Source organism: Schistocerca cancellata, chromosome 3, assembly GCF_023864275.1.
Source record: "Schistocerca cancellata isolate TAMUIC-IGC-003103 chromosome 3, iqSchCanc2.1, whole genome shotgun sequence".
NCBI lineage: Eukaryota > Metazoa > Arthropoda > Insecta > Orthoptera > Acrididae > Schistocerca > Schistocerca cancellata.
Window position 1 is genome coordinate 954,460,566 of NC_064628.1, and position 24,611 is coordinate 954,485,176.

At 43.3% G+C, this 24,611-nt stretch overlaps 1 non-coding gene across 1 annotated transcript; it reads right to left on the minus strand.

Moving 5' to 3' along the window:
• Trnas-cga (transfer RNA serine (anticodon CGA)) lies at positions 1–77 on the minus strand. Its single transcript has one exon. It is a non-coding gene; the product is annotated as a tRNA-Ser (tRNA).
• Between the last annotated feature and the right edge of the window lie 24,534 nt (positions 78–24,611).

The following is a 24,611-nucleotide window of genomic DNA, read 5'->3' on the forward strand; positions in this document are numbered from 1 at the left end:
TGCGTGCCCGACCGAGACTCGAACTCGGGACCTTTGCCTTTCGCGGGCAAGTGCTCTACCAACTGAGCTACCGAGGCACGACTCACGCCCGGTACTCACAGCTTTACCTCTGCCAGTATCTCGTCTCCTACCTTCCAAACTTTACTGAAGCTCTCCTGCGAAACTTGCAGAACTAGCACTCCTGAAAGAAAGGATATAGCGGAGACATGGCTTAGACACAGCCTGGGGGATGTTTCCAGAATGAGATTTTAACTCTGCAGCGGAGTGTGCGCTGATATGAAACTTTCTGGCAGATTAAAACTGCGTGCCCGACCGAGACTCGAACTCGGGACCTTTGCATTTCGCGGGCAAGTGCTCTACCAACTGAGCTACCGAAGCACGACTCACGCCCGGTACTCACAGCTTTACCTCTGCCAGTATCTCGTCTCCTACCCTCCAAACTTTACAGAAGCTCTCCTGCGAAACTTGCAGAACTAGCACTCCTGAAAGAAAGGATATAGCGGAGACATGGCTTAGACACAGCCTGGGGGATGTTTCCAGAATGAGATTTTCACTCTGTAGCGGAGTGTGCGCTGATATGAAACTTTCTGGCAGATTAAAACTGCGTGCCCGAACGAGACTCGAACTCGGGACCTTTGCCTTTCGCGGGCAAGTGCTCTACAAACTGAGCTACCGAAGCACGACTCACGCCCGGTACTCACAGCTTTACCTCTGCCAGTATCTCGTCTCCAACCTTCCAAATTTACAGAAGCTCTCCTGCGAAACTTGCAGAACTAGCACTCCTGAAAGAAAGGATATAGCGGAGACATGGCTTAGCCACAGCCTGGGGGATGTTTCCAGAATGAGATTTTCACTCTGCAGCGGAGTGTGCGCTGATATGAAACTTTCTGGCAGATTAAAACTGCGTGCCCGACCGAGACTCGAACTCGGGACCTTTGCCTTTCGCGGGCAAGTGCTCTACCAACTGAGCTACCGAAGCACGACTCACGCCCGGTACTCACAGCTTTACCTCTGCCAGTATCTCGTCTCCTACCTTCCAAACTTTACAGAAGCTCTCCTGCGAAACCTGCAGAACTAGCACTCCTGAAAGAAAGGATATAGCGGAGACATGGCTTAGCCACAGCCTGGGGGATGTTTCCAGAATGAGATTTTCACTCTGCAGCGGAGTGTGCGCTGATATGAAACTTTCTGGCAGATTAAAACTGCGTGCCCGACCGAGACTCGAACTCGGGACCTTTGCCTTTCGCGGGCAAGTGCTCTACCAACTGAGCTACCGAAGCACGACTCACGCCCGGTACTCACAGCTTTACCTCTGCCAGTATGTCGTCTCCTACCATCCAAACTTTACAGAAGCTCTGCTGCGAAACATGCAGAACTAGCACTCCTGAAAGAAAGGATATAGCGGAGACATGGCTTAGCCACAGCCTGGGGGATGTTTCCAGAATGAGATTTTCACTCTGCAGCGGAGTGTGCGCTGATATGAAACTTTCTGACAGATTAAAACTGCGTACCCGACCGAGACTCGAAATCGGGACCTTTGCCTTTCGCGGGCAAGTGCTCTACCAACTGAGCTACCGAAGCACGACTCACGCCCGGTACTCACAGCTTTACCTCTGCCAGTATCTCGTCTCTTACCTTCCAAACTTTACAGAAGCTCTCCTGCGAAACCTGCAGAACTAGCACTCCTGAAAGAAAGGATATAGCGGAGACATGGCTTAGCCACAGCCTGGGGGATGTTTCCAGAATGAGATTTTCACTCTGCAGCGGAGTGTGCGCTGATATGAAACTTTCTGGCAGATTAAAACTGCGTGCCCGACCGAGACTCGAACTCGGGACCTTTGCCTTTCGCGGGCAAGTGCTCTACCAACTGAGTTGCCGAAGCACGACTCACGCCCGGTACTCACAGCTTTACCTCTGCCAGTATCTCGTCTCCAACCTTCCAAACTTTACAGAAGCTCTCCTGCGAAACTTGCAGAACTAGCACTCCTGAAAGAAAGGATATAGCGGAGACATGGCTTAGCCACAGCCTGGGGGATGTTTCCAGAATGAGATTTTCACTCTGCAGCGGAGTGTTCGCTGATATGAAACTTTCTGGCAGATTAAAACTGCGTGCCCGACCGAGACTCGAACTCGGGACCTTTGCATTTCGCGGGCAAGTGCTCTACCAACTGAGCTACCGAAGCACGACTCACGCCCGGTACTCACAGCTTTACCTCTGCCAGTATCTCGTCTCCTACCCTCCAAACTTTACAGAAGCTCTCCTGCGAAACTTGCAGAACTAGCACTCCTGAAAGAAAGGATATAGCGGAGACATGGCTTAGCCACAGCCTGGGGGATGTTTCCAGAATGAGATTTTCACTCTGCAGCGGAGTGTGCGCTGATATGAAACTTTCTGGCAGATTAAAACTGCGTGCCCGACCGAGACTCGAACTCGGGACCTTTGCCTTTCGCGGGCAAGTGCTCTACCAACTGAGTTGCCGAAGCACGACTCACGCCCGGTACTCACAGCTTTACCTCTGCCAGTATCTCGTCTCCTACCTTCCAATCTTTACAGAAGCTCTCCTGCGAAACTTGCAGAACTAGCACTCCTGAAAGAAAGGATATAGCGGAGACATGGCTTAGACACAGCCTGGGGGATGTTTCCAGAATGAGATTTTCACTCTGCAGCGGAGTGTGCGCTGATATGAAACTTTCTGGCAGATTAAAACTGCGTGCCCGACCGAGACTCGAACTCGGGACCTTTGCGTTTCGCGGGCAAGTGCTCTACCAACTGAGCTACCGAAGCACGACTCACGCCCGGTACTCACAGCTTTACCTCTGCCAGTATGTCGTCTCCCACCATCCAAACTTTACAGAAGCTCTCCTGCGAAACATGCAGAACTAGCACTCCTGAAAGAAAGGATATAGCGGAGACATGGCTTAGCCACAGCCTGGGGGATGTTTCCAGAATGAGATTTTCACTCTGCAGCGGAGTGTGCGCTGATATGAAACTTTCTGGCAGATTAAAACTGCGTGCCCGACCGAGACTCGAACTCGGGACCTTTGCCTTTCGCGGGCAAGTGCTCTACCAACTGAGCTACCGAAGCACGACTCACGCCCGGTACTCACAGCTTTACCTCTGCCAGTATCTCGTCTCCAACCTTCCAAACTTTACAGAAGCTCTCCTGCGAAACTTGCAGAACTAGCACTCCTGAAAGAAAGGATATAGCGGAGACATGGCTTAGCCACAGCCTGGGGGATGTTTCCAGAATGAGATTTTCACTCTGCAGCGGAGTGTGCGCTGATATGAAACTTTCTGGCAGATTAAAACTGCGTGCCCGACCGAGACTCGAACACGGGACCTGTGCCTTTCTGATACTGGCAGAAGTAAAGCTGTGAGGACCGGGCGTGAGTCGTGCTTCGGTAGCTCAGTTGGTAGAGCACTTGCGCGCGAAAGGCAAAGGTCCCGAGTTCGAGTCTCGGTCGGGCACGCAGTTTTAATCTGCCAGAAAGTTTTATATCAGCGCACACTCCGCTGCAGAGTGAAAATCCCATTTTGGAAATATCACCTGGAGTTCATTCTATCGTGTAGCCGTTGTAGCTTAGTTGGTAAGGTGAGTGCGCTATAGTAGGCTACATACCCACAACAGACTACTAAAACAACTGAAATATTCGTCAGCTCATGCTTGTTTCTCGCATTAAAATGGTGATCCTGCTAGAATTCTTTTTCCAGGAATTTTATGATAACAGTTCACATCTTGCAAAATCTTCATTTCTGCTCTGGAATTGTTTTCTGGTAATTTTCTAATAAAAATTCGCATCATTCGGAAAATGAATATACTGCTATTGATCTAGCTAGAGTGAGATCCTTAAAGGAAAATTGGTTCAAATGGCTCTGAGCACTATGGGACTTAACTTCTGAGGTCATCAGTCCCCTAGAACGTAGAACTACGCAAACCTAACTAACCTAACTACATCACACACATCCATACCCGAGGCAGGATTCGAACCCGCAACCGTAGACTGAAGCGCCTAGACCAGACTGAAGACTGACTGAAGACTGAAGCGCCTAGACTGAAGCACCTAGAACCGCCTTTGTCTGTTTTATAAACAAAGTATAACCTAGAAAACTCATTATCATTGCATTTAAACTAGGGTATCTTCATGAATAAAATATTGAGAGTATGGTAACTTTCTCCTGCATCATCTGGTGCGCGTAGTCAAAAGTTTTAACAGCTGTGATTTGTTGATGTTTCTTCTTTTTTGCACTATTAACGAGTAACATCAAAACGTTAGAGCAACTTTTTTTCTGAGTACAACGGAACTGGTGTCACACGAGGTTCGGTATCATTCCTCGTATCGACTGATTTAGGTGATTTTTCAGCTCCGAGGCCGTTCATCTCTACGCGTGTCATATTAACAGTCCACCCAAACGGACTTACAACCTTCGATAAAAGAATTTCTGAAGTGATCTGCATGTCTGGCTTCTCTGTATTGGTGTGACGGATGTGTAACACTAATAAACAATGTAATGGTTTATGCACGTGTGAACTGCCGAAATGGAGCGCGGTTCAGCTTCGACGTTAAACCCTTAGCCGCCCCACAGTGCAACCGAGGACAGCTCTGCGCAGCGAGCGCTTGCAGTTTAAGCCACGAGCTGGAGGCCCTGCGTCGGGCACGTGGCAGAATACGGCCGGCGGCCGCGGCAGTGCAGTGGGTGTGGCGGGAGGGGGGGGGGGGGGGCTCGTGGCGTGGAGCAGCAGCCGGCCGGCTGCCTCTGCGGCGCGTCACGCACTGAGGCCTCTTCTGGCCCCAGAGGCCCACTTCTCCTGGCTCTCTGCGATCCGTGCGAATAGCATTTTCCGCCTCCCATAACGAGCTCCCCTTCAGGGGGCAGTGGGTGACAATGGGGGTGGGGCTGTGGGGGCTATAGCCCCTCCCCCCTTAATGGAGTACCATTTTACACTGAATAAAATGACTTAAGAAATCAGCGAATATACAGGGTGATTCAAAAAGAATACCACAACTTTAGGAATTTAAAACTCTGCAACGACAAAAGGCAGAGCTAAGCACTATCTGTCGGCGAATTAAGGGAGCTATAAAGTTTCATTTAGTTGTACAGTTGTTCGCTTGAGGCGCTGTTGACTAGGCGTCAGCGTCAGTTGATGCTAAGATGGCGACCGCTCAACAGAAAGCTTTTTGTGTTATTGAGTACGGCAGAAGTGAATCGACGACAGTTGTTCAGCGTGCATTTCGAACGAAGTATGGTGTTAAACCTCCTGATAGGTGGTGTATTAAACGTTGGTATAAACAGTTTACAGAGAATGGGTGTTTGTGCAAAGGGAAAAGTTCTGGACGCCCGAGAACGAGTGATGAAAATGTAGCACGCATCCAGCAAGCATTTGTTCACAGCCCAGGAAAATCGACTCGCAGAGCTAGCAGAGAGCTGCAAATTCCACAGTCAACTGCATGGAGAGTCCTACGAAAAAGATTAGTTATGAAACCTGAACGTCAACTACCCGAGACGATGGATCGGCCGCCAGGCAGCCCGTGACAGAGCACTTCATCACTGGCCTCCAAGAAGCCCTGATCTTACCCCCTGCGATTTTTTCTTATAGGGGTATGTTAAGGATATGGTGTTTCGGCCACCTCTCCCAGCCACCATTGATGATTTGAAACGAGAAATAACAGCAGCTATCCAAACTGTTACGCCTGATATGCTACAGAGAGTGTGGAACGAGTTGGAGTATCGGGTTGATATTGCTCGAGTGTCTGGAGGGGGCCATATTGAACATCTCTGAACTTGTTTTTGAGTGAAAAAAAAAACCTTTTTAAATACTCTTTGTAATGATGTATAACAGAAGGTTATATTATGTTTCTTTCATTAAATACACATTTTTAAAGTCGTGGTATTCTTTTTGAATCACCCTGTATTACTTCAACAGATTCAATCATTTTTTAAATAATCATGTAGCAATATCTGTTGCAATGTGTTTCAAATACTTTTTACCAAAAGAATAAGAGCGACAAACAACTTACTATCTAAACCAATAAATAACATTTAACTTAAAAAGGGCGTCTTATTATTTATTAATATACCCTGTTAGTATATTAATCTACCACTTACAAGAATCAAGAAAGCTAAATATGCCGGGTATGCCTACCAACACTTAAATTGCAAACCCCAGACAAAAACTTCGAAATCGCAGAACATCTGGGTCAAATCGTATTATTTTTCCGGGCACACACATTCTGTAGACGCATTGCAGTGCTCGCAACGCCAGGGGGTGCGCGCCACCTACCGACCAGTACCTATAAACTACACACGAGAGCTACAGGAATTTGTCAAAGCGCATTGTAGAGACGTTCATGTTCAAACGTAGTACGCGTTTGTAGTAAGGAATATGAACGTAAATTCAGACCGTTTTAATACAGCTCAATGAGTAGAAGGCAAATGATATTTAAATTATTCAGTTGTCTGGCGAGTGGGGCGACGTAGCGGTGTATACGATCGCCGATTGTTGGCGGCTTCTCATTATCTCAGTAAAGAAGTAAGGAAAATACAGGAAAATACAGGGTGTTTCAAAACGATCTTTACAACTTCGATCATAGATATTTCAGAAACGTGTTAAAAGGTGATGGTTCATTTATATATACATAAACTTACAGGGCAGGATCTGATATTAAATTTTAAAAACCAACCAAAAATTGATATGATAACCGAAAAGTCCGAAAGACTATGAAAATAAAATAACTCAATCCCGGAAACTGAGTGTAAAATTCATATTACGGCTACAACCGAGTGAAGAAACCGACTGGACGGGAAAAAAAAACGACTGACCAATCCATTGTTAAAAACAGTCGGTTGTCCTTCCAACTCTTTCACGTGCAGTCAGCTAATACTTGTTTTCCGAGTATGATTGTTGTTATTACTGAAGTGTGTAACTGTGTAGAGTGACCGAATCATGCGTCGTGAAGTGTAATTTTTTTCTGAAATAGTAGCGTATTAGAGATTGGTGTGAGTGATTAAATACATTGCAGCAATGAATCGCAAGCTAACGGATTATTTTGGAAAACCTGAGCGTAGGGCCAAAAACTCTCGTAAGGAATCTGAAGCTTGCGCTACAGAATTGGAACTGTCACAGGCTTGTGCGTCTAGTGTCTACAATTTCGACAACACAAAACAATTCGCAAAGGTCATATCTTATTAATTTTAAATAATACTTCCTTCCTGTTACTAGTAGTAATTAGTTTAATTAAGTAAGATTTGCGCTACTATGTTTAATCGATAACTAATGGTAAGGGAACGAATGTTCGAAAACAAAAAAAGTGAGGTCAATTTTTAAAGACGCCATTCGTCTATAAGGAGGTAAAATATTTTCTGCCCAAACCAGCATTATTTAATTAATTTGTACTGATAAATAACACTTTATTGCTGTATTTTTTACTAATGCTGGCGATACGTATTTTTGGTAGTAATAACATTGACAAAATTTGTAAGATGTGAGATGGTGGTTGCTTATTCTATGACTGAGGGTAACTGTGTATGCTGTACTGACATTTGTTTAATGTTGCAAACTTTCCACAGATATACACGCTTTTACACAGTTTACAATGTGACAATGTTAAGACAGTTGTTAAGATAAGGCATCTTGTCCTCTGAAATTTAACTAATCCTGAACACAACAATATTAAATATTAACTAGAAGCTTCTTCACAAAATTATTCTTACGATAAATCATCCGACTCCAGTTCAAAGTTCAGCACTATTTAGGATGACAATCAAGTATATGGAGGATGGTTAGTTTTGTGACAAGTTGAGCAAAGGATTACCAAAGGTCGCTCGAGTTTACAGTCGATGCAAGCTTCCTCCGAAATTCCGATGAAAACTTATTAAACCTTCGCTAAATTTTCCAGCAGAAACTCTCCCTATTTTTCTCGTTATGCGAGAAAAGAAGTACTCATCCTTAGTCTTGGAATACGGCGATATACACCCGTATGGCTCGAGCAGTGTGCATGTTATAATGCCCTTTCAGTTCTCTCAAGAACAACTAACTAACTGGCTGGTTTGTTTCTCCACTGTTGGGGCTAAACGACGCTACAGCGAATTTCTGTCTGGATGTCGGCCGCTATGAACACAGAGTTCACAGAAATTTCTCCTCTGCGTCGTACAGAGCATTAAGTGCCCGCTCTGCACTTGACGCCTGTACAAAGAAGAGTCCTCGAAAATTTCCGTCTCGTCTTCCTCATAGCCGAACTGTCTCCCCACCTGGGTTCTTTCGTTCTCTGTGTCACGGCTTTTTTCGACCAATAGGGACTGAGTGACCTGGTCAGTCGGTCGTTGACTCCAGCCTTGGGACGTACCCTAACTGCTTTTCGTGGAACCACCTGTGGTGTGGCCTTCGCCTCTCCTCGCGATTGCTTCCAAACCAAAACATTTTCTCTCGCTGTTTGTCTCACCTTCTGCTCGTAGACATGCATTATATGGTCGGTGTGTTAATACCATCGATTGAGTGTCATCCCTTTCGCGTTACATACTTACAGGCAAATTTGCTCCTTACCGCTGAATTAAGTTAGGTGTCATATTCACTTACCCGTTACGATATATAAAGTTCTTATGTAAGGGATGAAGTAGTGAAGGCAGCAGAAGATCAAGTAGGTAAAAAGACGAGGGCTAGTAGAAATCCTTGGGTAACAGAAGAAATATTGAATTTAATTGATGAAAGGTGAAAATATAAAAATGCAGTAAATGAAGCAGGCAAAAAGGAATACAAACGTCTCAAAAATGAGATCGACAGGAAGTGCAAAATGGCTAAGCAGGGATGGCTAGAGGACAAATGTAAGGATGTAGAGGCTTATCTCACTAGGGGTAAGATAGATACTGCCTACAGGAAAATTAAAGAGACCTTTGGAGATAAGAGAACCACTTCAATGAACATCAAGAGCTCACATGGAAACCCAGTTCTAAGCAAAGAAGGGAAAGCAGAAAGGTGGAAGGAGTATATAGAGGGTCTATACAAGGGCGATGCACTTGAGGACAATATTATGGAAATGGAAGAGGATGTAGATGAAGATGAAATGGGAGATACGATACTGCGTGAAGAGTTTGACAGAGCACTGAAAGACCTGAGTCGAAACAAGGCCCCTGGAGTAGACATCATTCCATTAAAACTATTGACGGCCTTGGGAGAGCCAGTCCTGACAAAACTCTACCATCTGGTGAGCAAGATGTATGAAACAGGCGAAATACCCTCAGACTTCAAGAAGAATATAATAATTCCAATCCCAAAGAAAGCAGGTGTTGACAGATGTGAAAATTACCGAACAATCAGTTTAATAAGCCACAGCTGCAAAATACTAACGCGAATTCTTTATAGACGAATGGAAAAACTAGTAGAAGCCGACCTCGGGGAAGATCAGTTTGGATTCCGTAGAAATACTGGAACACGTGAGGCAATACTGAACTTACGACTTATCTTAGAAGAAAGATTAAGGAAAGGCAAACCTACGTTTCTAGCATTTGTAGACTTAGAGAAAGCTTTTGACAATGTTGACAGGAATACTCTCTTTCAAATTCTAAAGGTGGCAGGGGTAAAATACAGGGAGCGAAAGGCTATTTACAATTCGTACAGAAACCAGATGGCAGTTATAAGAGTCGAGGGACATGAAAGGGAAGCAGTGGTTAAGAAGGGAGTAAGACAGGGTTGTAGCCTCTCCCCGATGTTATTCAATTTGTATATTGAGCAAGCAGTAAAGGAAACAGAAGAAAAATTCGGCGTAGGTATTAAAATCCATGGAGAAGAAATATAAACTTTGAGGTTTGCCGATGACATTGTAATTCTGTCAGAGACAGCAAAGGACTTGGAAGAGCAGTTGAACGGAATGGACGGTGTCTTGATGGGAGTATATAAGATGAACATCAACAAAAGCAAAACGAGGATAATGGAATGTAGACGAATTAAGTCGGGTGATGCTGAGGAAATTAGATTAGGAAGTGAGACACTTAAAGTAGTAAAGGAGTTTTGCTATTTGGGGAGCAAAATAACTGATGATGGTCGAAGTAGAGAGGAATAAAATGTAGACTGTCAATGGCAAGGAAAGCGTTTCTGAAGAAGAGAAATTTGTTAACATCGAGTATAGATTTAAGTGTCAGGAAGTCATTTCTGAAAGTATTTGTATGGAGTGTAGCCATGTATGGAAGTGAAACATGGACGGTAAATAGTTTGAATAAGAAGAGAATAGAAGCTTTCGAAATGTGGTGCTACAGAAGAATGCTGAAGATTAGATGGGTAGATCACATAACTAATGAGGAAGTATTGAATAGGATTGGGGAGAAGAGATGTTTGTGGCACAACTTGACCAGAAGAAGGGATCGGGTGGTAGGACATTTTCTGAGGCATCAAGGGATCACCAATTTAGTATTGGAGGGCAGCGTGGAGGGTAAAAATCGTAGGGGGAGACCAAGAGATGAATACACTAAGCAGATTCAGAAGGATGTAGGTTGCAGTAGGTACTGGGAGATGAAGAAGCTTGCACAGGATAGAGTAGCATGGAGAGCTGCATCAAACCTGCCTCAGGACTGAAGACCATAACAACAACAACATGTAACGTGCTAAATTTACCTTCATTTATTCTGTCAGCTTACAAATTATTCAAAGCTTTATTTCTCAACAATATCTACCAACTTTCAGTAATAGTCTATAAACATGTGAGAGCATTTCGTAAGTTTCTAAAAGCTTTTCAGACTGCTAGAAGAAAGCTTATATGCCTGCAGTAGGTAATGTGATATGGAATCTTTCCTGGTTTTACTGTTATTTATCTGACTGCGACCGACTGATGGCACAGGGCGGAACCAAACAACGACCTTCACTGACATTGATCGCTAATGTCGTGCTAAATTTTGAAGCTTTTCTGTAGGAACATTTCCAAACGAAACTTCCGGACAAAGGCCACTAAATTAAGAGAAACTTAGATTTTACATATCTTGGGACTCATAAATACCATTCACGGACTGGTTTCACAAACAAACATTAGTTTCAGTGTGTAAACTGTATCTTGACAGTCCTGAATTGGTAGAAGGCAGGTGACGGCAGTCACTTGTTCCGGGCTGCCAGTAACATTAGGTAGCTGAAACACTGTCGGAAGTAGCCATTGTTGTCTGCTTTCTTACTCTTTACTGCTTCACTGTTCTGGGTCTTTTATCCTTGTCATTACTGGACGGAATTGGTGCAGTTAGTACAGGGTGTTTCAAAAATGAGCGGTATATTTGAAACGGCAATAAAAACTAAACGAGCAGCGATAGAAATACACCGTTTGTTGCAATATGCTTGGGACAACAGTACATTTTCAGGCGAACAAACTTTCGAAATTACAGTAGTTACAATTTTAAACAACAGATGGCGCTGCAAGTGATGTGAAAGATATAGAAGAAACCGCAGTCTGTGGATGCGCCATTCTGTACGTCGTCTTTCTGCTGTAAGCGTGTGCTGTTCACAACGTGCAAGTGTGCTGTGGACAACATGGTTTATTCCTTAGAACAGAGGATTTTTCTGGTGTTGGAATTCCACCGCCTAGAACACAGTGTTGTTGCAACAAGACGAAGTTTTCAACGGAGGTTTAATGTAACCAAAGGACCGAAAAGCGATACAATAAAGGATCTGTTTGAAAAATTTCAACGGACTGGGAACGTGACGGATGAACGTGCTGGAAAGGTAGGGCGACCGCATACGGCAACCACAGAGGGCAACGCGCAGCTAGTGCAGCAGGTGATCTGACAGCGGCCTCAGGTTTCCGTTCGCCGTCTTGCAGCTGCGGTCCAAATGACGCCAACGTCCACATATCGTCTCATGCGCCAGAGTTTACACCTCTATCCGTACAAAATTCAAACGCGGCAACCCCTCAGCGCCGCTACCATTGCTGCACGAGAGACATTCGCTAACGATTTAGTGCACAGGATTGATGACGGCGATATGCATGTGGGCAGCATTTGGTTTACTGACGAAGCTTATTTTACCTGGACGGCTTCGTCAATAAACAGAACTGGCGCATATGGGGAACCGAAAAGCCCCATGTTGCAGTCCCATCGTCCCTGCATCCTCAAAAAGTACTGGTCTGGGCCGCCATTTCTTCCAAAGGAATCATTGGCCCATTTTTCAGATCCGAAACGATTACTGCATCTCGCTATCTGGACATTCTTCGTGAATTTGTGGCGGTACAAACTGCCTTAGACGACACTGCGAACACCTCGTGGTTTATGCAAGATGGTGCCCGGCCACATCGCACGGCCGACGTCTTTAATTTCCTGAATGAATATTTCGATGATCGTGTGATTGCTTTGGGCTATCCGAAACATACAGGAGGCGGCGTGGATTGGCCTCCCTATTCGCCAGACATGAACCCCTGTGACTTCTTTCTGTGAGGACACGTGAAAGACCAGGTGTACCGCCAGAATCCAGAAACAATTGAACAGCTGAAGCAGTACATCTCATCTGCATGTGAAGCCATTCCGCCAGACACGTTGTCAAAGGTTTCGGGTAATTTCATTCAGAGACTACGACATATTATTGCTACGCATGGTGGATATGTGGAAAATATCGTACTATAGAGTTTCCCAGAGCGCAGCGCCATCTGTTGTTGACAATTGTAACTACTGTAATTTCGAAAGTTTGTCTGCCTGAAAATGTACTGTTGTCCCAAGCATATTGCAACAAACGGTGTATTTCTATCGCTGCTCGTTTAGTTTGTATTGCCGTTTCAAATATACCGGTCATTTTTGAAACAACCTGTACCTTGATTAAGCATGTCAATACATAAGACCATTTCAGTACTGTTTCCTGAGGGCAGCCATACAAATGTTTGTAGGGGGAGGGGGCAAGACCAAGGGATACGATGTAATGTTAGTGTTTTGGAAGACAAATGATGAATTCAAAAAATGGTTCAAATGGCTCTGAGCACTATGGGACGTAACGTCTGAGGTCACTAGTCCCCTAGACCTTAGAACTACTTAAACCTAACTAACCTAAGGACATCACACACGTCCATGCCCGAGGCAGGATTCGAACCTGCGACCGCAGCAGTCGCGCGGTTCCGGACTGAAGCGCCTAGAACCGCTCGGCCACAGCGGCCGGCTCAAATGATGAATTTTTAGTGGTCACAATAAACTAAAATTATTTATATGTGTAAATAACGCTATATACTTTTGTGTTGAGCCACTTGTACGTAATACTGACATTTAAAGCATATTTAATTCACAGGAAGAAAGACCAGAAGGACTGAAACATATTATGACCCATATGATACAGGAAGAACTGTTAAAGGTGCCTTACGTGGTGATGAGAAGCTTAAGTTTTTAAAGAATACTTGGAAACCTACTGCAAACTTTTCTTTTCCTGCTCAATTACAAGGGAAGCAAAACTGAACATTTAAGCTTGAATGGATGAGCCAGTACAACTGGCATTCATACAGGAAAATGTTACATGGTGGATTTTGTATTGCATGTATTCTGTTTTCCCCTTCAGGTGCCGGAATTGGCTGCCAGGTACTTATTACAGCTTTCCATTATTCTAAATAATTGAAACCTTTAACTGGCTTGGTAAAAAAACATAAATAACTTTGAGGTGTCGTTTTTAATCGGAAACACTTCAGATACAAAAGCATAATATTCAAATAGTTTTCAGACTTGGTTTTTCAGGAAAAATTTCTATGTTGCTAATATTTCGACTGCTTATAAGGTTTGGTCTTTGCACTATTTTTTCTTTCCTTAATTCTTTACCTAAGACATTTTTAATTTATTTTTATAGGCGTTGAAAACCCTGTAAAAGAACCATTGGTTAGTTACAAAAAGGCTACAGAAGATCTTCATCATCATGAAAACACAAAATATCACAAATTTTACGCGGAGGAGGCTATAGAGTTTACCAAGTCTATGGAATCAAGTAAAAAAAGTATTGCCGTTGTCCTCGATACCACGAAGTTTTCAGTTATTGAAGAAAACCGGAAATTCTTAAGGTCTATTATAAAGACTGTAGTCCTGTGTGCTAGAAATAACCTGCCTTTACGAGGACATCGTGACCATCGTTTAATTCCTCAGCTAAAAGAAGAAAAAACTGATGATCTTGTAGAGGGAAAACGTGGAGTGTTTCAGAGTGTTTTGGCTTTTCGTTTGGATGCTGGAGATGAAGATTTAAAACCACATTTCAGTACATGTGGCTGAAACAGTTGTATGATAAGTAACACAGTCCAAAACGAAGTCATACATTGCATTGGTGACGCTAGTCGCTCCCCAATATCGAGGGATGTGGAAAAGGCTAAATATTTCAGCATTATGTGAGATGAAACAACTGTTGTCACATCTAAGGAAGAGATGACATTTTGTATTAGGTACATTGACACAGAGACCTTTGTTGCCAAAGAAGACTTTCTGGGTTTTACTGAGCTTAAATCATCTACTGGCACTTCGATTGCAGAAGCCATCGATGAAGAAGTCAGGACACTGGGGCTGAGCTATCAGTATCTTTGTGGACAGGGCTATGATGGCGGCTCAAACATGGCTATGAGAGTTCAAGCTCTTATTTTAAGTAAACAACCGTTGGCTATTTATACCCACTGTTTTAGCCACTCTTTGAACTTTGCATATCTAGGTCTTGTAATACCGTACTCCAATAGTTAGAAATATGATGGGAATTGTCGGATCATTTTGGGCATTCTTGTCTGCCTCTGCAAACAGAAAACGTTACCTAGAGGAAGCTATATCACGACTGACCTTCACAGAATCAAAGAAAACAAAGTTGAAGGCAATGTGCCCAGCAAGATGGGTGGAAAGACACGATACCCTTATTACTTTCGAGGAGCTATTTTTCCCGGTCGTGACCTTGCTTGACGAACTTTCAAGTAGTCGTCAATCCAATGCAGAAACGGCTAGTAAAGCTTGCACTTTTAGTTCTGCATGGAAGAAAAAGTGGGTTGATGAAAGTAAAAGACCGGAAACAGTAACTGAAGCATTAAAGAACTGTGACAAGCAGTTTTTCCCAAATGTATATGTTTTACTTAAAATATTTGGGACTATTCCTCTCACCACAAGCACTCTTGAACGAAGCTTCTCTACTTTGAGACGAATAAAGACTTACTTGTGTAACACAATGGGGCAGGTGAGCCTAAATGGATTGGCTATTGCAAATATCCGTAAAGAAAGAAATATAGACATTGAAAGTATCATTGATGTATTCGGTAAAAAGAAACAGAGACGAATGAGCATGACAAATTGGGCAGAAGACGAAAATATACAGTGAATTTTGTTACAGAATTTTTTTATATTCATGTCAAGTTCAAGTTTTTACATTAATGTCATCTTCTGTATCCAGAAAATTAATGTAAACTTATTTGTTGTAAGTTGATCTTTTTCAAGGCTTATGTAATTTATAAAATCTCCCTTGTGAGAATAAGTTTCTTTTACCCTGAACTCCAAAACTAATCTAAGCAACACCAAATTTTACCAATTGGTCGGCAGAGGACCCAACATTTTGTTAAGCGATGTCCCACTGTTCCACCCCGCCCCCTCCCCCAGTTAGCCCAGGCCCCCCTTGACCGACTTCTAGAACCGCCCCTGCTCCCCTTAGTTGACATTCTTCAGACCACAGACTCCTTCCCGTCATTATAGAGCCTACGCAGGATATTTCAAAAGATTCTCATTCCGAGGGCGAAATAAAAGGGGGAGAGGGGGCGACCACCACCGTGCCTCCCCACCCCCCCTCCACCGAGAGTTGAAACTGAGTTAAAATCAAATTAGTCATTTAATTCAGTATTTCCCCAGCCATGTTACTTTGTGTGCCCCAGAGAATGTACCACCTGTACCAGTGACTTGTACTCCCCATCCTGATCGAATTGTGGACGCCAAATATTTGCAGGGCTTCCCGATCTGCCACGACGGCACGAATTACAATTATAAATTCCAAAATGTAAATATGTATACATGTTTATGAACGAAACTGTCAAAAATATAACTGTCAACAAATGAAGAACTACAGTTCTAAAAGTATTTTATTCTAATTTCAATTTATTTGCCTCTAATGTGTTTGTAAACTCTGTGTCAACAACCGGCTTATGAGCTCGTTGCTGTGTGTTAACAATTATGTAAAAGAAGTTACTCAGAAGAAGGTTGTCATAGCTAAACATTTCAATAAATTAAAAATTTTTTTGTCTAAAATGCAACACATTTTTGCGATTGTTCGAAGTTTTGAAGTATCAAAACATCTTAAAACAGTAGTTTTTTAAGGTTTTTCCCCTTAACTTTCAAGGAGAGGCCCCCTGAACCTTCCGGTCTTCTTTCTATTCTAGGCAATCGCCTCTACCCTGAAAACATTAATGCCCCTGTCTCAGTCATCGACTCTCCTATTCTCAACTGTCACGTCCAGCCGTCATGCATGTACATTTCAAGTCATTATGTGAATATCTAGCTTTGCCCACCTATGTGCACCCCAGCACAGCGGAAAGAAAACGACGCAGCACAAGGTAATGACAGAAAAGACAAAATTGTAGCTTTGGTGGCAAATGGATGAATGTGTGATGCTGCAGTGCACCTGGCAAGGGCAGTAAAGTGCGCGCAAATCAACGTGGCCGATACATGCGCAATTGGCAGGGCAGTGGTGGGAGCTACCGGCAGGCGCTCAAGGTGGAATGGTGAGCGCTAGAGGGGAAGATCCGCCGTAAAGTGAAGCCTACGCTTACATTTTTTGTAAATATTAAGTGGAGGCCCTCCACGCCCACACTTGCATGGTGACCACTCAAAATATACGTTACCTCTAATTTGGTTAGTATCCAAACGAAATTTTGCTGAGAACGTAGCGATTTATTTTCACCTGGCTTGTTAACCATTTTAATTTTCAGAGAAGTACCATGAGTGGCGAACCTTGAGTAAAACCTACACATTTCTCTTGTCACCGTATTAAAATTTGCTTCTTTTCCTAAAACAGATCGGAGTTTACGCTTGTCAGCTCACTACATGTTGTGCATAGGGACTCGTTCATCCGTTCCAAGCAACACATGCACATACTACGGTAAGTATGACGATTAACGAAATTCATGGGCACGTCATCATGAAACTGATACACAAAGCTATAAATAACGCAAAAATGAATTTTTTTGCCTAACGGTTTCTGTAAAATCGTTTGGGAAAAACCGCATGGATTGCCCCTCAATTCTGTCATCGGCGACGGTCGAAAGGGGGAACAAACGAATGAACTCGCGCAGCGCCTAGAACGAAAATTGCACCCGCCAGCCTGTCCTGGGCGAACGCTAAACAGGGCACGTGTCGCTATCAGGGCGTTAAGGTCTCTGCGAATTTCACTCCGTGTACTCAGACAGCAACTAAGCGTCGCGAACAGGCACGTGAACAGTACACGCTGTGACGGTACAAAACCCCGTCACTGGATGAATAGGTCTAGTTTGCACCGATTGCTTTGTGGAGAGCGAGCGCGCGACATGGTGCGCCATTCGCGGAGGCGCGTGGATTTGCAACGTGTCGGCGGGATGGCGCAGCACCACCTAGACTACGGGCCTGCGCTCACGCTTGTGACGTCACATACTGATGGCTGGGTCTGTATCGGAACGCTCCTGTTAAGCACTCTGCAGCTGTACGAACTTTACGAGTTTTAGAGCTGAGACCGCACGGGGATTCTCGTGCTTACCTTTTCTACATGTCCTTGTGATGGAAGTATGGAAATTTATATCATTGCGTAAAGTAACTGAACAAAACTGCCGTAAGTTATTACAAGATGCAAAATTATTTTGACGATCTGCCTTAAATACGCGTTTCTAGTTTTAAATACAAACTGTAATTTTAAATTTTGTCTTTTACCTCAGGAGCTACGCTTTCTTCCAGTAAAAAAATCGGCAATATGCAACAACAAGCAGACGTTTCCGGTTTTAAATAAAGCAGCTGGAGCTGCTACAGAATTTAAGAATTTGTTTCCCTGGTTATTTTCGTAAATTTTCCTCTCCACTTCAAAATCTGCTGACCTCACACGAAACTCAAATCATTCGACGAAATGGAGCACCTCCTGATATAATGTTTAATAAATCAAAAAACCCAAAAGTATATTTTATTTCCCTGTTTCTCCAGAACTTTAGAACCTTAAACACGAAACGATTACTTTCTCCTATATCCTTGACTGAAATTCGTGTCTCAGAGTGCTGTAAATTTAATCATAAAACACTTACCTCGAAATTCTGCTTTCTGTACTGCTAATCGGTCTAACACAGAATTCATTAAAGCAATTTTCTAGGGTAGTTTACTCAAAAAGAAATTATTTCCGAATAGCTGTATATGTAAAACTGAACAAAATCATTCTGTGGCTCTTCCAAATGGAAGTACTGGAAACTCAATAATCTGGTAGGAATGATAACGAATACTAAACGTTTTCGAGTCACACTAATTAATATAACTATTCTGTGTGACAATAGTTGCAAATATGAGAGACATTTCACAGCCAGCTTCGTATTAAACTCGCAGAAACGGTCCAGAATTAAGAAACAAATGATACTGGTACATGATACATAACCGCTTTGAAAGACAATTGTCAAATGCGGTGCAATGGAAACAAATAACATGCTACAACTTTTTTGGCATTTACTTACGCTTGAATCATGCGTAGACACAAATTCCTGTCTGCAGTCCAACGGATTTCTCAACTTCACACATTTGGGAAATCGAAACATGTGCACTTTAATGCCTTTTTTGGGATTTATAATTCCCCTGGCGAAAGGTAACACAGCACTTATATCCCATACTTCAAAGAACTGTAGGCGAATACTGTATGAAATATACATCACTTTCACCTGTCACACACTTTCAACACAACATACACGTCAACAGGACTGCCGACTGAAGATAAGATGGCCAACAGTTTGTGACGTCACGTGCCAATATGGCCGCTGTGCGTAGGCCTTGTATCTAGAAGGCTCTGGATGGCGCCGCCGCCGGGCGGCCACGTGGCCACCAGTTTGCGGCATTGTTTGGTTTCTCGCGCATTACGCGAAAACTATGTAACTTACGGTGAAGAGCGATGCGGCAGTGGATTGTCGCCAGCAATATGCACCTTCTGAAAGATCGATCTTTATTTTAAGTCACGAATCGCAAATGTTATTCGGTTAATACACAATTTACAGGGATGAGCGAGCGCTCATTAAAAGCATCTCGTCATAGCGGGTCGAGTGCTGTAGTCATATGTTAAGATTCATAAATAATTAAGCTCGTAAAGAGCAATAAACAAAGTTTGATGGTTAATTGTACATAAAATTCAATAGAAAATTCATGACGTAAAGAAGGGCCCTGTATAATATTTTGAGTGGCATCACATGTCTTTTGAACTAGTTAAGTCATACTATACACTTAAATTGCAATAGTTTTCATTGTTTGCAAATTATTATTAACATTTATCGCCCATAATTAATTAATTATTATAGATATGAAGATTTTGAGCAGTGCAATGTGTAGATCGCTATAGATTACGTCTAAAAACAGTTCTATATGCAGTTCTATGTTAAAACTTTGCGGCACGGATGTAAAGAAACAAATTTGCGCTAAGTGGCGAAATTTTGCAGAAACTAAAATTTGATTTACGGCCGATAGAATAATCCTAGAAGTTAATGTAACATAGTAAATAAGATGTACTTTTTAGCGCGGTTCCGATGGTGTACTTATTTCTGTTGAGGGATGTAACCTTAGCTGGTGAGATTGGTACTTGCATAACAAGGAGGAGAGGGGGGGGGGGGGTGGTAAACATCCGAGCCTATATAAGCGAGCGGCCATCTTGGCCAGGGGTCAGTCTAAGGTTTTTGAGAGGATTCCCTTAGCACTTGGGCAAATGCCAGGGTCCTCACGTCCTCTCACCACAAAAACAAAAGAATATGAGGAAAACAAATAGAAACTCCCCTTATGAAGAAATAAATGGAGCCCCAACAGAACAATATAAGATAAGCTAAGACACCAAAGAGCACTAGGCTCTCCATGTGCCCGCCTTCTCCCATCTGGGGGGGAAAAAAAAGGGAAAAAAAAAAGTCTTTGGTCAGTCGCTCGGCAGGCGGTTGGCCGATGTATGGCGAGTGAGCCCCACTTGTGGGTGGCCCGTGTGGTCGTTTGAGTAAGAATTTTTCGCGCCGATTTATTTCGACAGAGAGTATTGTTTAATAGTGCAAGTGTGCAGACATATATTTGATGAACTGGAAGTGCTAATTTGTGTGAGTACGAATTACGAGGTATACATCGGCGTGAGTGAACATGTGGCGATCTGTGATTTCGCGCAAAAACTGCTAGAACAAAGAGGGCAGTGGGACTTGTGGTTCTGTTCGAACTGATTAAGTAATTTTCGATTATAGCAGCCTACATTACTTCTGTTGGGAATACGGAGTCAAATTATTATTAAAGTAAAACTTTAATAATAATTCCATTGTGTGGAAGTAAAGGACGACGCAGATAAATAAACTGTCATGAAAAATGATTTTGCTATAATAATTGCCTGATTTTTGTACGCTAGCATAAACTGTACTCGGGTCTGAGTGAATATTAATACAAAAACTATAACTAATGCGAGGGTGTGGAACAGTGTACTAATGCACCAAGTGTGGAAATCATCCCCTTAGACTTACGTGAGAGCCAAAATTTGCACTAACGTTTTTTTAACGAACATTTGTATATGCACATTCGTGTGAACTCTCCAACCGCACTTATATTTTCCGCCCCGCCGCAACGTGTAGTTGGGCTCAAAGAAGCCGGCTCTAGTAAGCGGCGTAGCTCGACATATGTCTTCATCTACATGGATCCTCTGCAAATCACTTTTAAGGACCTGTCACAATAGCTCTCTACTATTCCAATCCCATATAGCTCGCGGAAAAAACGAACACCTATATCTTTCCGTACGAGCTCCGAATTCCCTGATTTTATTATGGTGATCCTTGTGTAGGTCGGCGTCAACAAAATATTTTCGCATTTGGAGGAAAAATTTGGTGATTGAAATTTCGTGAGAAGATTTTGCCGCGACGAAAAACGCCTTGATATCCACACCACAAATCTCGTATCATTTCAGTGAAACACTTTCCCCTGTTTCGCGATGATACAAAGTGTACTCCATCAATCCTATCAGTTAAGGATCCCACACTGCACAGCAGCATTCTAAAAGAGTACAAGGAAACATAGTGTACGCAGTCTGTTTAGTAGATCTGTTACGTTTTCGAAGTGTCCTGCCTACAAAACGCAGTCTTTGGTTAGCCTTCCCCACAAAATTTCCTACGTGTTCCTTCGATTTTAAGTAGTTCATAATTTTAATTTTTAGGTATTCAGTTGAATTTACGGCCTTTAGATCTGATTGATTTATCGTGTAACCGAAGATTGAAGGATTCCTTGTAGCACTCATGTGGATGACCTTAAATTTTTCGTTACTTAAGGTCAATTTCCAATTTTCGCATCATACAGATATCTTTGCTAAATCGTTTTGCAATTTGTTTTCATCTTTTGATGGCTTTAGTAGTCCATAAACGACAGCGTCATCTGCTAGTAACCTGTGACGGCTGCTAAGATTGTCTCCTAAATCGTTTATATAAGTAAGGAACAGCAAAGGACCTGTAACATCACCTTGGAGAACGCCTGAAGTCACTTCTGTTTTACTCGATGACTTTCTGTCAATTACTACGAACTGTGACCTCTCTGACAGGAAATCACGATTCCAGTCACATAACTGAGACGATATTCCAGAAGCACGCAATTTCATTACAAGCTGCTTGTGAGGTTGTTGTTGTTGTGGTCTTCAGTCCTGAGACTGGTTTGATGCAGCTCTCCATGCTATTCTATCCTGTGCAAGATTCTTCATCTCCCAGTACCTACTGCAACCTACATCCTTCTGAATCTGCTTAGTGTATTCATCTCTTGGTCTCCCCCTACGATTTTTACCCTCCACGCTGCCCTCCAATACTAAATTGGTGATCCCTTGATGCCTCAGAATATGTCCTACCAACCGATCCCTTCTTCGGGTCAAGTTGTGCCACAAACATCTCTTCTCCCCAATCCTATTCAATACTTCCTCATTAGTTATGTGGTCTACCCATCTAATCTTCAGCATTCTTCTGTAGCACCACATTTCGAAAGCTTCTATTCTCTTCTTGTCCAAACTATTTACCGTCCATGTTTCACTTCCATACATGGCTACACTCAATACAAATACTTTCAGAAAAGACTTCTATACTCGATGTTAACAAATTTCTCTTCTTCAGAAACGCTTTCCTTGCCATTGCCAGTCTACATTTTATATCCTCTCTACTACGACCATCATCAGTTATTTTGCTCCCCAAATAGCAAAACTCCTTTACTACTTTAAGTGCCTCATTTCCTAATGTAATACCCGCAACATCACCCGACTTAATTCGACTACATTCCATTATCCTCGTTTTGCTTTTGCTGATGTTCATCTTATATCCTCCCTTCAAGACACCATCCATTCCATTCAACTGCTCTTCCAAGTCCTTTGCTGTCTCTGATAGAATTACAATGTCATCGGCGAACCTCAAAGTTTTTATTTCTTCTCCATGGATTTTAATACCTACTCCGAATTTTTCTTTCGTTTCCTTTACTGCTTGCTCAATATACAGATTGAATAACATCGGGGATAGGCTACAACCCTGTCTTACTCCCTTCCCAACCACTGCTTCCCTTTCATGTCCCTCGACTCTTATAACTGCCATCTGGTTTCTGTACAAGTGAGGTACAGAGTCAAAACCCTTCTGGAAATCTAGAAATATGAATAGGAGCTACTATTTCACGATTTTGGAAGGAATGGGTGAACCATAGCCGAACACGGTGTCAAGAGGGAAGTGGTGATCTAGAGAGACAATAGGACGTAATGATCTAGCGGTTGTCACAGAGAGACTCACAGCCCCAGATTCATCAATATCATCGATTCGGGGTGCAAGTGTTGCTCCAGTGATCACAAGGACCATTAATAGGCGGCTCACAGAGAGGGAGCTGAGCTCGTGACACCCCGTGCACCAACTACCATTGACCCCTCCAATCAAGTAAGCCTGCCTGCAGTGGGATTGATCACTTACGGCCTGGAATCTCATTGACTCGAGTGGAATTGACTTCAGTGATGAGTCCCGCTTCGAAATGTGCCCTGATGACCAGGGGATCACAAAATTTACTGTCGCTCAACATATGGTATGACAGAAAGGAGTGATGGTCTGGAGTGTCATTTCATTTCGTAGCAAGACCCATTAGGCTGTCATCAGCAGCACCTTTATATCACAGCGATACGTCGATGATATTGTACACCCCAGTTTATTGCCCTTCGTCGCAAGCCATTCTGGCCTTACATTTCAGCAAGATAGTGGCAGCCCGCACACTGCGAGAATTTCTACTGCTTGTCTTCGTGCTTGCCAAATCCTACGTTGGCCAGCAGGGTCACTGGATCTCTCCCCAATTTGTGAACATCTAGAGTATAATGGGCAGGGCACCCCAAACAGATCAGGATTTTGACGATTGAGCGTACCAACTGGATAGTGTTTGGCACAATATCTCTCAAGAGGACATCCAGTAACTCTAATAATCACTGCTGAGCTTACTTAATGGCTAATGCATTATTGACAAGATCAATTTGTTAAGCTCTCCCTCTTGAATAAATCATCCATTTTTTTCTGAAATTGTAATAATTTATTTCTCTGTGAATGAGCGTCACATCTACCGATTTCCGCCCTACTGAGATAATTTCTTCGTGGTGCGTCGCTTACTTTGTCTTGTGCTTGCCCCTGACTTTTTGCAATGTGCACTAACAAAATGAAGCAGAATTCGCTTTGCACCCCTAATTAGGTACCTACATACATACATACATACATCTGCTTTTATGATATGTATGCACTTCGCACCCTATAAATTTACTCGTTTCTGCGTGTCTGCCAAGTAGGCCACTGGCGCAGGAACTGCATCGATAGCACAGGTTAAAAGCTCGCCTCACATTGAGCAAGGAACGCAATATATCTGGTGGTTGGCGAGCTTGCCTGTTCTCTTGCGGGATATGTGGACGGCTGACTCGCATGCAAAACCTGTCACACAAGATTTGCTACAAGTTTCATCGTGGAAAAGAAGCCACTTGAAGTCGAGCGAGATGGCGCAGTGATTACTACGCTGGACTCACATTCTGGAGGACGACGGTTCAAGCCCGCGTCCGGCCAACCTGATTTAGGTTTTCTGTGATTTGCCTAAATCGCTTCAGGCAAATCCAGAATGATTCCTTTGGAGCGACACGGCCGACCTCCTTTCCCATTCTTCCCCAATCCAATGGGACAGATGACCTCGCTGTGTGGTCTCCTACCCCAAGCCAACCCACCTACCAACCACGTCATCACACCTGCGCGTTTTCTCAGCATAAAGGGACATCTGTGCCTATGTGCATCAGTTACAGTAATAATGCTTTGTTTGCTCCAGAGCCACTTTGAGGTAATGTCCCAAGTGAGCTCACAGGAAATCTCTCTGAGCGCGACACGAGCTTACGGTGTGAGTCGAGCGCGTGGCTGGTCCGGCAGTGGCAGCCCGCCGACTCCTCTGCTTCCACACAAACCCAACACTCGTCGCCTTGTTCGTTTCGTTGCGTCGCCTT